Below are 15304 nucleotides of genomic sequence, written 5' to 3'. Positions count from 1 at the left end.
AGGTTTGTGCCTGGTTTTGAGGTCTTGCCCATGATGACCCCAGGCAAACTGCAGAGTTCATTCCTTCCCACCCCCATCTCCTTTTGCTTTTGGTCCTTCTCAAACAATCTTTCCAGCTTTTCTCCAACTTACCCTCTTTCACCCTAGCTGTATTTTGGTTTTTATTTGCTGTCATGGGTATAACTTTCAAAAGCCAAGACCTCAGGTGAGCAGACCTAAGGAATTCAGTGACTTCTTTACCTAAATTTAATTCTCTCTTTAAAGGTCTGTCTCCACAGACATCACAATATGAGGTACTGGGGGCTAAGACTTTAACATATGAATAGGTGGGAAAGACCATTGAACCCATATCAACTGTGTATTACCACTCTACTCCACTGGTAGCAAACTCTTGAAGACTAGAAAATCCAGAAGTCAGTGCATGAACTCATTCACTTCTAAGCACCTTTAGCTGGCAAGTGTTGAATAAAAAGTGGAAGGTGAGGAGACACCTTTGGTGGTGAATAAGTGGTCACAGCACACGCACAGGTGAGGCAAACCCTGCTAGCACAGCCCTGTCCACGTTTCTTTCCTTCCACGAGCTACTGCTTTCAGCTTTGGGATGGAAGACGAGAGTGAAGAAAGGAGAAACAGAAAGGAGAAGGAAACTCTTAGCTTAGCTTCCAGGGCATTAGATACTCCTCCACTGTGGACTGTTCCTTCTGGGGTTGTGTTTGTTTTGCTAGTTCCTCTTTTTAGTCTGTATTAGTCAGGGTTCTCCAAAGACATAGAACCAATAGGAGATATATAGGTGTAAGTATAAATGTAACACCAGGTCTTCCCTGGTGGCTCAGAGGTTAAAGCATCTGCCTGCAATGCGGGAGACCTGGGTTTGATCCCTGGGTTGGGAAGATCCCCTGGACAAGGAAATGGCAACCCACTCCAGTTATGCCTGGAGAATCCCATGGACAGAGGAGCCTGGTGAGCTACAGTCCATGGGATCGCAAAGAGTTGGACACGACTAAGCGACTTCACTCACTCACTCACTCATAAATGTAAAAAACAGAGATTTATTATGAGGAATTGGCTCATGCAATTGTAGAGAAGTCCCACGGTCTGCCACTTGCAAGCTGGAGACCCAGGAAAGCTGGTGGTATAATTCAGTCCGAGTTCAAAAACCTGGAAATTAGGGGAACTAATGGGATAAGTCCCAGAGCAGTTGCAGAAGACCAATGGGAGGCCAGCAGGGAGCAAAATGGGTGAATTTCTCCTTCCTCCACCTTTTTGTCCTTTTCAGGCCCTAAATGGATTGTACGATGCTCACCCTCCCTGGGAAAGGAGATTTACTTTAGTGAATCCACTAATTCAAATGCTAATCTCATCCAGAAACACCCACTCACAAACATACTCAGAAAGGTTTAATTTGGCCACCCCCTGGTCCAGTCAAGTTACATGAAATTGACCATCATGAAGTCCCAACCTCCCCAGGGCTTACTTTAGGGTTTATCTACTCATTCCTCTGGTGATCTTACCCAGCACCATGGTTTTAAATGCCACCTCTATGATGATAATCCTTTAAATTTATATCCTCAGCCCAGACTGCTCCTGAAATCAAGATTCATGTATTAATAATTTAATAACTAATTATTAATCTTTAATTAACACATGAATCTGGATTTCAGGAGCAGTCTGGGCTGAGGATATGAATTTGAAGAATCTACCTGCAATGCAGGAGACCCAGGCTCAATCCCTGGGTTGGGAAGATCCCCAGGGGAAGGAAGTAGAAACTCACTCCAGTATTCTTGCCTGGAAAATTCCATGGACAGAGGAGCCTAGTGGGCTACAGTGCATGGAATCACAAAAAGCAGGATATGACTGAGTGATTAGCACACACTCAAACCACCATATTTAAAATTGCAACTCACCTGGTGCTTCCCCTGCCACTTCTATTATGACTCTTATTATTTTTAAATTTTTAATTTTTTAATTGGAGAATAATTGCTTTACAATGTTGTGTTGGTTTCTGCCATACAACAATGCAAATCAGCCAGAGGTATACATATATCCAGGAACCTCTCTCCCTCCCCACCCCATCCCACCCCTCCAGGTTGCACAGGGTGCTGGGTCTCACTTCCTGTGTTATACAGCAGCTTCCCACTAGCTAGCTATTTTACACGTGGTAGTGTTTATGTTTCAATGCTACTCTCTAAATTCACCCCACCCTCTTCTTCCTCCACTGTGTCCACAAGTCTGTTTTCTATGTCTGCATGTCTATTCCTACCCTGCAAATAGGTTCATCAGCACTATTTTTTAGATTCCATATATATGCTTTAATATGTGATGTTTGCTTTTCTCTTGTTGACTTACTTCACTCTATATAACAGGCTCTGGTTCATCCACCTCACTAGAACAGACTCAATTTTTTTCCTTTTTATGGCTGAGGGACATTCCATTGAGTATATGTACCACAACTTCTCTACCCATTCATCCATCAGTGAACATCGAAGTTGCTTCCAGGTTCTGGTGATTATAAATAGTGCTGCAATCAACACTGGGATACACGCATTTTTTGAATTATGAGTGTCTCAGAGTATATGCCCAGTAGTAATTGCCCTTATTATTTTTAAATGTCTAGAGATCTCTTCAAGAAAATCAGAGATACCAAGGAACATTTCATGCAAAGATGGGCTCGATAAAGGACAGAAATGGTATGGACCTAACAGAAGCAGAAGATATTAAGAAGAGATGGCAAGAATACACAGAAGAATTGCACAAAAAAGATCTTCATGACCCAGATAATCACGATGGTGTGATCACTGACCTACAGCCAGACATCCTGGAATGTGAAGTCAAGTGGGCCTTAGAAAGCATCACTAAGAACAAAGCTAGTGGAGGTGATAGAATTCCAGTTGAGCTATTCCAAATCCTGAAAGATGATGCTGTGAAAGTGCTGCACTCAATATGCCAGCAAATTTGGAAAACTCAGCAGTGGCCACAGGACTGGAAAAGGTCAGTTTTCATTCTAATCCCAAAGAAAGGCAATGCCAAAGAATGCTCAAACTACCGCACAATTGCACTCATCTCACATGCTAGTAGAGTAATACTCAAAATTCTCCAAGCCAGGCTTCAGCAATATGTGAACCGTGAACTTCCTGATGTTCAAGCTGGTTTTAGAAAAGGCAGAGGAACCAGAGATCAAATTGCCAACATCCACTGGATCATCGAAAAAGCAAGAGAGTTCCAGAAAAGCATCTATTTCTGCTTAATTGACTATGCCAAAGCCTTTGTGTGGATCACAATAAACTGTGGACAATTCTGAAAGAGATGGGAATACCAGACCACCTGATCTGCCTCTTGAGAAATTTGTATCCAGGTCAGGAAGCAACAGTTAGAACTGGACATGGAACCACAGACTGGTTCCAAATAGGAAAAGGAGTACGTCAAGGCTGTATATTGTCACCCTGTTTATTTAACTTATATGCAGAGTACATCATGAGAAACACTGGGCTGGAAGAAACACAAGCTGGAATCAAGATTGCCGGGAGAAATATCAATAACCTCAGATATGCAGATGACACCACCCTTATGGCAGAAAGTGAAGAGGAACTAAAAAGCCTCTTGATGAAAGTGAAAGTGGAGAGTGAAAAAGTTGGCTTAAAGCTGAACATTCAGAAAACGAAGATCATGGCATCCGGTCCCATCACTTCATGGGAAATAGATGGGGAAACAGTGGAAACAATGTCAGACTTTATTTTTCTGGGCTCCAAAATCACTGCAGATGGTGACTGCAGCCATGAAATTAAAAGACGCTTACTCCTTGGAAGGAAAGTTATGGCCAACATAGATAGCATATTGAAAAGCAGAGACATTACTTTGCCAACAAAGGTTCATCTAGTCAAGGCTATGGTTTTTTCAGTGGTCATGTATGGATGTGAGAGTTGGACTGTGAAGAAGGCTGAGCACCGAAGAATTGATGCTTTTGAACTGTGGTGTTGGAGAAGACTCTTGAGAGTCCCTTGGACTGCAAGGAGATCCAACCAGTCCATTCTGAAGGAGATCAGCCCTGGTATTTCTTTGGAAGGAATGATGCTAAAGCTGAAACTCCAGTACTTTGGCCACCTCATGCGAAGAGTTGACTCATTGGAAAAGACTCTGATGCTGGGAGGGATTGGGGGCAAGAGGAGAAGGGGACGACAGAGGATGAGATGGCTGGATGGCATCACTGACTCGATGGATGTGAGTCTGAGTGAACTCTGGAAGTTGGTGATGGACAGGGAGGCCTGGCGTGCTGTGATTCATGGGGTCGCAAAGAGTCGGACATGACTGAGTGACTGATCTGATCTGATCTGATCCATTACATTTATCATCTCCTAACATATAATTCCATTATTTTTAAATACTTTTTTTCTGTCTTCTTCCACTGGAACATAAATTCCATGGAGGCAGGTATTATTTTGTTCAATAATATGTCTCTAGAGGGAGAATATTCAAACTACCGCACAACTGCATTCATCTCACACGCTAGTAAAGTAATGCTCAAAATTCTCCAAGCTAGGCTTCAGCAATACGTGAACTGTGAACTTTCAGATGTTCAAGCTGGTTTTAGAAAAGGCAGAGGAACCAGAGATCAAATTGCCAACATCCACTGGATCATCGAAAAAGCAAGAGAGTTCCAGAAAAAACATCTATTTCTGCTTTATTGACTATGCCAAAGCCTTTGACTGTGTGGATCACAATAAACTGTGGAAAATTCTGAAAGAGATGGGAATACCAGTCCACCTGACCTGCCTCTTGAGAAACCTTTATGCAGGTCAGGAAGCAACAGTTAGAACTGGACATGGAACAACAGACTGGCTCCAAATAGGAAAAGGAGTACGTCAAGGCTGTATATTGTCACCCTGTTTATTTAACTTATATGCAGAGTACATCATGAGAAACACTGGGCTGGAAGAAACACAAGCTGGAATCAAGATTGCTGGGAGAAATATCAATAACCTCAGATATGCAGATGACACCACCCTTATGGCAGAAAGTGAAGAGGAACTAAAAAGCCTCTTGATGAAAGTGAAAGAGGAGAGTGAAAAAGTTGGCTTAAAGCTGAACATTCAGAAAACGAAGATCATGGCATCCGGTCCCATCACTTCATGGGAAATAGATGGGGAAACAGTGGAAACAATGTCAGACTTTATTTTTCTGGGCTCCAAAATCACTGCAGATGGTGATTGCAGCCATGAAATTAAAAGACGCTTACTCCTTGGAAGGAAGGTTATGACCAACCTAGATAGCATATTGAAAAGCAAAGACGTTACTTTACCAACAAAGGTCCATCTAGTCAAGGCTATGGTTTTTCCAGTAGTCATGTATGGATGTGAGAGTTGGACTGTGAAGAAAGCTGAGTGCCGAAGAATTGATGGTTTTGAACTGTGGTGTTGGAGAAGACTCTTGAGAGTCCTTTGGACTGCAAGGAGATCCAACCAGTCCATTCTGAAGGAGATCAGCCCTGGGTGTTCTTTGGAAGGAATGATGCTAAAGCTGAAACTCCAGTACTTTGGCTACCTTATGTGAAGAGTTGACTCATTGGAAAAGACTCTGATGCTGGGAGGGATTGGGGGCAGGAGGAGAAGGGGACGACAGGGATGAGATGGCTGGATGGCATCACTGACCCAATGGATGTGAATTTGAGTGAACTCTGGGAGTTGGTAATGGACAGGGAGGCCTGGAGTGCTGCAATTCATGGGGTTGCAAAGAGTCAGACACGACTGAGCGCCTGAACTGAACTGAGAGCAGGGCTCAGCTCAGATAGTAGGTGCTTGATATTTTTTGAACAAAGAAACAAACAGAAAAAAATATCCTGGAACTTGCTCAGAATAAACTGGAAATAAAGCTGCCACAAAGGGTACCCCTTCCCAACATTTCCCCTCCTTGATTCTACTCTTAACTGGTTGTATGACCTTAGGCAAGTCACTTAATCCTTGTTCCAGAGCCAACAGAACTTTCTGTAATGGTAGTCATGCTATCTTAACATGCAATATGGTAGCCACCAGTCACATGAAGCTATTGAATGCCTAAAATATGACTAGTCCAAGGAACGGAATTTTATATTTTATGTAATTTTGATGAATTTAAGTAGCCACGTGTGGCTAGAGGCTACCCTATTGGAGTGTCTAAGTGTGTTCTCTCATCTGACTGAGGATGAGGTGATGTGTGTTGAGTCCCCCAGCTGGCAAGGACGGGTGCTCCAGGCATGCTCCCCCCACCCCACGCTGCTGCAGCAGACACAAGGGGAGGAAGCTGACTTCCACATCAATAGCAGAGCCCTCTGACTAGGTGGGGAGGGGGACATAGGCACACTTACAAGGGTGGACTTGGAGAGAGAACACCCACAGGGGCTCTATAAAGAAGTGAATGCAATAAAAGATGACCTCGTTGGGGCCCAGGGCAGTTTTCCCCAAAATGTGCCTCAATAGCATATGGATTATCTTGAATTAAAGTTACTTAAGGGGCCAGAGCAAGAGGAATACTCTGACCCTCCTTTCTGTCTGACCCTAAAAGCAGGAAATAAACCTCTCCTGTAAAAGGACATCCTTATTGTCAGAGAGAGAATTCAAGCTGAGAAGCCTATATAAACAAATCTTGGTGTTTTTTTAAATTTACTACTCGGAACCCAAACTCTGTTTAGATTCTTTAATTGAGCACCCAAAACCTAAATTTATTTGTCCTATCCACTCCTCACAAATGTATTGTTTCTTGGTCTAAAAAGTATAAAAACTTCCTGCTTTGGTCCCATTTCCATGACAACTTCACACGCATGAATCAAAATTTGTTTTTCTTTTCCTGTTCATCTGTCTGGCATTAATTTTATTATTAATCCAGTCACCAAAACTCAAGAGGGATAGAGGAGGAAAATAGCACCTGAGGACATTTCTCAGATGTGGACTTGGATGATCACCTCTTTGATGCTTTCAGATTCTTCACAAGAGCCCTTGGGAGTCCTTAGAGGTGCTTTAGGGTGTCTTGAGCATGGGATCTGAGCAGTATTCTTCTCCTCCCTAACTAGGTCACTTTGCACTTGGCTGCTTTTCCAGTTAAGTATCTTCTGTTAGAGTTTGAAGTTCACTTAAACCTCTGAGAAGCAAAATTTGAAAATGTTGTCCATAAATGTGAAATACAGCCCAGTCCCAGCCCAGAAGACAGGACGCAGCTACAAAAGAACATAAAACTACTGTGCCCCAGGCTGAGCTTTGAAAACCTAAACCCCTCAGAGTTCTCTGGAACTCAGATCTTTAAATTCACAGAGGCCTGGACTTTTCACTCATCCAGATTTATTAACAAACATTGGAGGCCTGGTCACTTTTTTTTTTTTTTAATTCAAATACAACTGACTACCATAACTGTTCTCTAGCACAACAAAAATTGACTACTGAATATGAACATCATTTGGCTTGAGACCAAAGATTAAGTGCACGAGGAAGGGTAAACAGTGTTCAATGGTGGTTGAAGAAAACTGGGAAAGAAAGAATAAAGATTTGCCAAGACATTCTTCAAAACCAACCCCAATGACTTCGCAGAAACAGTTTTCTGGAGTTTTCTGTCAAAGTCCAGTTCAAAATGACTGATGTTTTAGGTGCTTAGGAAGTCTTCAGCTGGAGAGGGAGGTGGGGCTGGGGGTACTTTGGGGCTAGCTGCACTCGGGAGGGCTTGTCTGGATTCCACATCTGAGGGTATTTCCCCAGCGTCATCACTTTGCTTGGTAAATCTTTCTTCTCTGGGAGGAAAGGCACACTGAATGTCATTTAAATAAAACCGGGATTTTTAAAAAGAAGGAAAAAAGAACACCCAGGTCCCAGCCCCTAAAGAGAACATTCAGCATTTTAGATGACATCCTGCCTTACCTAAAATGACATACTCTCTATTTACACTTTGCATGTCATTTCTTCTCAAAGAGAATTGAACCATCTCCTCTGGTCCCACGGAACCAACGTAGCTGGGGTTCACCTCTACCAGCCAGCTCTCTGTAGTTTCTCTAGGGTAGGCTCTCTCCCTCAAGATTTTATTTGCATCTGGCCACCTGAGTTCGGTCCCTGGGTTGGGAAGATCCCCTGGAGGAGGACATGGCAACCCACTCCAGTATTCTTGCCTGGAGAATTCCATGGACAGAGGAGCCTGGCGGGCTACAGTCCACGAGATCTCAAAGAGTCGGACACGACTGAATGACTTCCACTTTCATTCTCTGGCCAGTTCAGCCTAGGCTCACTTCAGCTCTCCTTTATGCCCAGGCCTCACTCCACCCTGTATACACCCCTTCCCTGCCCCACACCCAGTCTGCTGGGTTCTCCTCCCCTTCTGCTAGAATGCACCATGCATCTCCGTTCTACTCAGGGCTTGGCAAACCCTGCCTTCAAGGGAATAGCCAGTCAAGTGATTCAAGATTCAGATTTAACAGTTCTGTACCTGCTATGGTTTAGGACTTGGAAATTAACTAGAAACTAACTACATTTAGATTCTCAGTGGCAGCTCACTCCTACTAGTTTTTTTTTGCTGAGGAAGCTGAGACAGGTGATTCACTCGGTCATGTGGCCAGTATAAGACAGAACTGGAATCCAAACTCAGATCTCTCTTGACCACAAGCTCAGTGCTGCATCTCCTAGTCAGAGCTGATCCCTAATGTTGCTGAGGGGGTGTGGGGTAATGGGGGAGGGGGTAACAGGGAAGGAAGCCAGGAGAGGCCCCAGAACTGTGAAACCTCTTTATTCTTGAGTGGATGTTAACGTACAGTGACCACAACCCCCTGGAGACAATGCCCACTCTCACAGTCTAATCAGTCAGGTCAAATTTGCCATGTAACCCCATCAGTAAAATGTAACACCTCCATGATAGGCGGTATTGCTCAGTCGTGTCTGACTCTTCGTGACCCCATGGACCATAGCCCACCAGGCTCCTCTGTCCATGGGATTTCCCAGGCAAGAATACTAGAGTGGGTTGCCATTTCCTTCTTCAGGGGATCTTCCCAACCCAGAGATTGAACCTGCATCTCCTGCTTGGCAGGTGGATTCCTTACCACTGTACCATCTGAGAAGCCCTTAACACTTCCATATCTATGATAACTAAGAAATTGTATATGATTTTTAAAATCAATTCACTAAAATCTTACATTCCAATAAACACTGAAGTCAAGAAACACTGTGAACAAACTGGATGGAGATCCCTATTTCAAATTTTTTACTTTTGGCCAATTTTTTCAGGTTTTATAAAATCACCATTTTAAAGCTCATACTATATCCAAAGAACTCAAAAGTGTCAGCCCTGCTGATTGTTGTTTACCCATATTTGAATTATTAGAATTATTTCAACCCAGGTTTCTTGGCAGAAATTTATGTTAGGCCACTTGTCTCTACTGAGGGTTACATTCATTGAGACTAGATGCTATAACTTTAAAATCACAGAAACACCCAAATTGCAACATGCTAGCATGTGCTGCAAGTGAGTGAAGCAGGCCAATAGCGCTGGACTTCCTCCAGCTTTTTATCTCCCATCCTTCCATCGGGATAGTCCCAGAATCTACACATGACCTCCTGACACACAGCGAAGGTACAGCATCAAGTCAAGTCAAACATTAACTTCAAAAGAGCTCAGTTTTCATAGAAATTGGAGTCCTAATGTTTTTGTTATAAACCTTTATATATGAGATGTCTTGGGCATCCTACTGGATCTGGGGATTTCAGACCAGAGAGGAGACAGAACAGCCTACTGTGGATATTGTAGGCTTGCCAGATTTAGCAAAGTAAAATGTAGGTTGTCCAAGTAAATTTCAAATAAACAACTAACATTTTTTACTGTATTTATGTGTGTGCTCAGTTGTGTCCAACTCTTTGTGACCCCATGGACTGTAGCCCACCAGGCTTCTCCGTCCGCGAGATTTCTCAGGCAAGAATACTGGAGTGGGTTGCCATTTCCTCCTCCAGGGGATCTTTCTAACCCAGGAATCAAACCCGTGTCTCCTCCATTGGCAGGAGGATTCTTTACCACTGAGTCACCTGGGAGTTCTCTTTTACTGTAAATATATCACAAATCACACAGATTAAGTTAGACCCAAAAAACTCCTTCTGTTGTTCACCTAAAATTCAAATTTAACTAGGCATCCTGTATTTTATCCACTGACCATACCATCCAGGGAAGGTTGTCAGATGGTAGACTTTTTGAGAACTCCAACATGCAGCTCAGGCAGCTAGCTACTTCAAGGCAGGCAAACTCTCTTCTGTGGGCCAGACAACCTGCTGAGGTCTCTCCTATCTAAGGGCGTGCTAGGCCAGTCCTGAACATCAGGCATAGAGTGGTGAAGGAGACAAATAGTTCTTGCCTTACAGGGAGCTGACCATCTACTTGGGAGAGAGAAAGAGCTTCTTGGCATCCATGCTGTCCCCAAATCTTGCAGCAACATACATTTTTATATTGGGAGGGCACATCAAAACTTCAAAGTTGTTGTCAAAGTGATCCTCACCCCTCAGTCAAGAGCCACTGATCTGAAGTCAATCCCAGTACCCTTATCATTGTCTACTGAAGGACCACGTGACACAAGTCTGCTTCCCACTGTGGGTGACAAAGTGTTTTCTCATCCATAAATTCTGCCCTGCTGCAATAGATGGATGCCTTTACATAAACCTGAATCTAGAGGCAGTCCTTGGCCTTTGGCGTGCATCAGCATGTGTGCCCCATCCCAGCCCCCACCACAGATCCCAGGAGTACCTCCTGGTCATGGTGATCCTGCGCCTCATCACCTCGGAGGCCAGGTCTCTGTAGGGGAGGTTAATGCTGTAGCCCGTGGAGCCTTTCCCAGCCATGGCTTTGCACTCAGAGGGTTGAGATTCACTGACACCTGTGAATCTAAAACAAAAGCACCAGCAAACCTGCTTCAGGGATCAAAACAGCTGTGTCTGGGTCCAGCATGGCAGGGTTTGCAGAGGACTCTCCCTGCCTGTTTTCTCAGTGGGTTCCTCCACAGCCCACCCCTCTCCCACTCCCTGCCCCACCCCTGTCCTGAGGCAGACATCTTCTCATTTCAATGCCTGCCCTGGGGAAGAGCCAGGCCTCCCCACAATTAGATACAGCCGGTATTATTACCCCAACCTGGTGATATGGAAACCGAGGGCAGCTATGGCTCCCCCAAGGGAACAGCTGAGGAAACAGAGGCCCAGAGAGGTAAACTGTCTTTTTCGGGGTTGCACAGCCGGGCCCTGTCCTGGCTGCTTCCCCTGTAGCGAGCACCACTCCCTCACAGCCCTTCCTCACAGGGCTGTTTGGCATCACTGAGGCACACAGAGCCCTCTTCCTGGAACACTTCTAAGAACAGGAAGAGGGGGCTTCTCTGGGACTCAGTGGCAAAGAATCCGCCTGCCAATGCAGGAGACACGGGTTTGATCCCTGATCCGGGAACATCCCACATACCACGGAGCAACTAAGTTTGTGCACCACAACTACTGAAGCCGTCGAACCCTAGAGGCGGTGCTCCGCAACGAGAGAAGCCACTGCAACGAGCAGCCCACTCAGCGACGAGGGCCCAGCACAGCCGGAAAAACAAGGGACACGGGGTTGACAAGGCTACTTGTTCAAAGGCACTGGAGGCTTGATACTGAGAAGAGAAGCAGCAGCAGTGGGAGCTCTTAACAGTCAGACATTGTGGGATATCCTTTTACAGTATCTTATTTGATAACCACAGTAACTGCAATGTAAGTTATTATGATCCCTACTGAAGCGCTTGATGAGGAAACAGCAACAGAGCAGTTAGGCAGCTTCCCCCAGGGCACAGAGCTACAGTCCGAACCTAAGGTCAGTCTGGCTTCAAAGACGCCACTGCAGAGCCCGGCGACTCTCCAGTTCTGCCTCGGTGCCAAGTCATTTCCAAAGGAATAAGAAGTGAATCTCCATTCCTGGACACCCGGTCACACTCTTGAGGTGACATGGCTGTTCTCAGAAGAGGAGTTGCAAGGGCCTGAACTCACCAGCCTGACGTTCCGTCTGCAAAAGTCTGTTCTCAGGAGGAAGCCCAAGAGACTCACCTTTGATGTCAGATCAGCTTAGGATATGACCCCTTCCACACCTCAGCTCATGGTCTTTAAAGAAACACCCTTATTCTGCACAGACTGTTCATACATCAGTTACTCCACAGCCTCCATGAAGGAAAAGGCCCAAACCAGCTCACTGCTGCCAACTGCCTCCTGGGCCTTTTTATCCTCTTGTAGTCAATCTTTCTCAGCTTGTGTTGGTAGATTGATTCGTGCCCTTCGAAGGTAACAGCTGACACAGGTGTTCCCTGTGACCTTGATGAGAAATCCCCAAGATGTTGCAGGGAGGAGACGGGTCTTGAATGCAGAACAGGGGAAGGGACTTCAGCCACATGTGCAATGAGGAAGCACAGAGGCCAGAAAGCAAGACATCTCAACCTGTTACCTATTGACATTCTAAAAACTAATTCATGTCCTCCCCTCCTCCCAGCAGCATGATGACTGATTTCCCCTACTTCCTGATGACTCAGCACTTCTGCTGAGGAGGCAGGTGCTTTGGCTTTCAAATAAAAGTGGTTGATTGATTTCAGGACTCTCAGTTTTGAGCCAAATGATACTGAGCAAGTAATTTTAGCTTTTATGAGGCTAGGTTTTTCTACCTGTAAGAGGAGTAATATTCATAGCACCACTATTCATAATAACCAAGACATGGAAGCAACCTAAAGGCCCACCGACAGGGGAAGGATAAAGATGGATGCGTGTGTGCACGTGTGCACACACACACACACACACACAATGGAATACTACTTAGCCACAGAGAAGAATGAAATAATGCCATCTGCAACAACACGGATGGACAGAGATGGCCACACTAAGTCAGTCAGACAAAGATAAATACCATATAACACTCTAATCTCAGATATGATACAAATGAACTGTCTATGAAACAGACTCACAGACACAGAGAACAGACTGTGGTTGCCAAGGGGGAGGAGGATGGGGAAAGACGGGTCTGGAGTTTGGGGTTAGCAGATACAAACCATTGTATAATATAAAGAATGGATAAACAATGAAGTCCTATTGTATAGCATATGAAACTATATTCAATATCCTCTGATAAAACATAATGGAAAATAATACATATGTGTATAACTGAATCACTTTGCTGTATTGCAGAAATTAACACTATAAATCAAGTATATTGCAGTTACAATAAAGAAGCAATACTCTCTCCCAGGGCAGTTGTGAGGATCAAGAAAGTATTTGCAAAAATCCCTAATTTAGCCCTGTTTTGGTCTTAACTATTTAAATGCATGTCTATATAAACATATCCGTATATATGTGTATGTGTGTGTATATATATATATATAAAACCCAGGGTGAATATGAATATATATGTATACTGCCCCTCATGTACTACCACGAATGTAAGCTTTTCCTCACAAATTCCATGACTACAGTTTCCCACTCACAAAACAGAACACGAGAATATGTATTCTCTGTAACATAACAGAAAAATGTACAACTATCAATATTATTACTAACTTTACAACAAGGGCACTGAAACTTCTCTTAGGCTCCCTTAGTCGTGTGGAACATAGACCAAGGGTATCTCCCAGCTTTGCAAATAGCTGAGAAGAGAAAAACAAAGAAGGGGAAGGCCGAGTTCCAAAGAACAGCACAGAGAGATAAGAAAGCCTCCTTAGGTGAACAATGCAGAGAAACAGAGGAAAACAACAGAATGGGAAAGACTACAGAGCTCTTCAAGAAAATTACAGATACCAAGGGAACATTTCTTGCAAAGACGGGCACAATAAATCACAAAATGGCAAGGATCTAACAGAAGAGAGTAAGAAGAGATGTAAAGAATATACAGAACTGTACAAAAAAGGTCTTAATGACCTGGATAACCATGATGGTGTGATCACTTACCTAGAGTGTGTGGAGTGTGAAGTCCACACACACACACTTCCTGGAGTGTGAAGTCAAGCAGGCCTTAAGAAACATTACTACGACCAAAGCTAGTAGAGGTGATGAAATTCCAGCTGAGCTATTTCAAGTTCTAAAAGATGATGTTAAAGTTCTTCACTCAATATGCCAGCAAATTTGGAAAACTCAGCAATGGCCACAAGACTGAGGTTGGTTTTCATTCCAATTCCAAAGAAAGGCAATGCCAAAGGATGTTCAAACTACCTCACAATTGTACTCATCTCACACGCTAGCAAAGTAATGCTCAAAATTCTCCAAGCCAGGCTTCAACAGTATGTGAACCGAGAACTTCCAGATGTTCAAGCCGGATTTAGAAAAGGCAGAGAAACTAGAGATCAAATTGCCAACATCTGTTGGATCATACAAAAAGAAAATTCCAGAAAAACATCTACTTCTGCTTCATTGACTACCCTAAAGCCTTTGTGTGGATCACAACAAACTGGAAAGTTCCTAAAGAGATGGGAATATCAGATCACCTTACTTACCTCCTGAGAAACTTGTATGCAGGTCAAGAAGCAACAGTTAGAACCAAACATGGAACAGACTGGTTCAAAAGTGGGAAAGGAGTACGTCAAGGCTGTATATTGTCACCCTGCTTATTTAACTTAAATGCAGAGAACATCATGCAAAATGTCTGGCTGGCTGAAGCACAAACTGGAATCAAGACTGCTGGGACAAGTATCAACAACCTCAGATATGCAGATCAGTTCAGTCACTCAGTCATGGCTCTCTTTGCGACCCCATGGACTGCAGCATACCAGTCTTCCCTGTCCATCACCAACTCCTGGAACTTGCTCAAACTCATGTCCATCCAGTCGGTGATGCCATCCAACCATCTCATCCTCTATCGTCCCCTTCCCCTACTGCCTTTAATCTTTCCCAGCATTAGGGTCTTTTCCAATGAATCAGTTCTTCACGTCAGGTGGCCAAAATATTGCAGATTCTATCCTAATGGCAGAAAGTGAAGAGGAATTAAAGACCCTCTTGATGAAGGTAAAAGAGGCGAGTGAAAAAGCTGGTTTAAAACTCAACATTCAAAAAACAAAAATCATAGCATCTGGTCCCATCACTTCATGGCAAATAAATGGGGGAAAAATGGCAACAGTGGCAGACTTTATTTTCCTGGGCTTACAAAATCACTGCAGATGGTGACTGCAGCCATGAAATTAAAAGATGCTTGTTTCTTGGAAGAAAAGCTATGATAAACCTAGATAGTGTATTATAAAGCAGAGACATCACTTTGCCGACAAAGATCCTATAATCAAAGCTATGGTTTTCCCAGTAGTCTTGTATGGATTTAAGAGTTGGACCATAAAGGAGGCTGAGCACCAAATTGA

General features: G+C 43.9%; 1 long non-coding RNA gene across 1 annotated transcript; it reads right to left on the bottom strand.

The window, feature by feature from the left end:
* Window positions 1-7327: 7327 nt before the first annotated feature.
* On the bottom strand, window positions 7328-12803 carry LOC113906172. The gene is made up of 3 exons (XR_003514808.1): window positions 12033-12803; window positions 10723-10860; window positions 7328-7744 (listed from the first exon to the last, which is right to left on the bottom strand). It is a non-coding gene; the product is annotated as an uncharacterized LOC113906172 (long non-coding RNA).
* Window positions 12804-15304: the final 2501 nt, after the last annotated feature.

Source organism: Bos indicus x Bos taurus, chromosome 16 (assembly GCF_003369695.1).
Source record: "Bos indicus x Bos taurus breed Angus x Brahman F1 hybrid chromosome 16, Bos_hybrid_MaternalHap_v2.0, whole genome shotgun sequence".
In the NCBI taxonomy this organism is placed as follows: domain Eukaryota; kingdom Metazoa; phylum Chordata; class Mammalia; order Artiodactyla; family Bovidae; genus Bos; species Bos indicus x Bos taurus.
The sequence above is the reverse complement of the archived record's forward strand: the minus strand, read 5'-3'. Positions and strand labels throughout refer to the sequence as shown.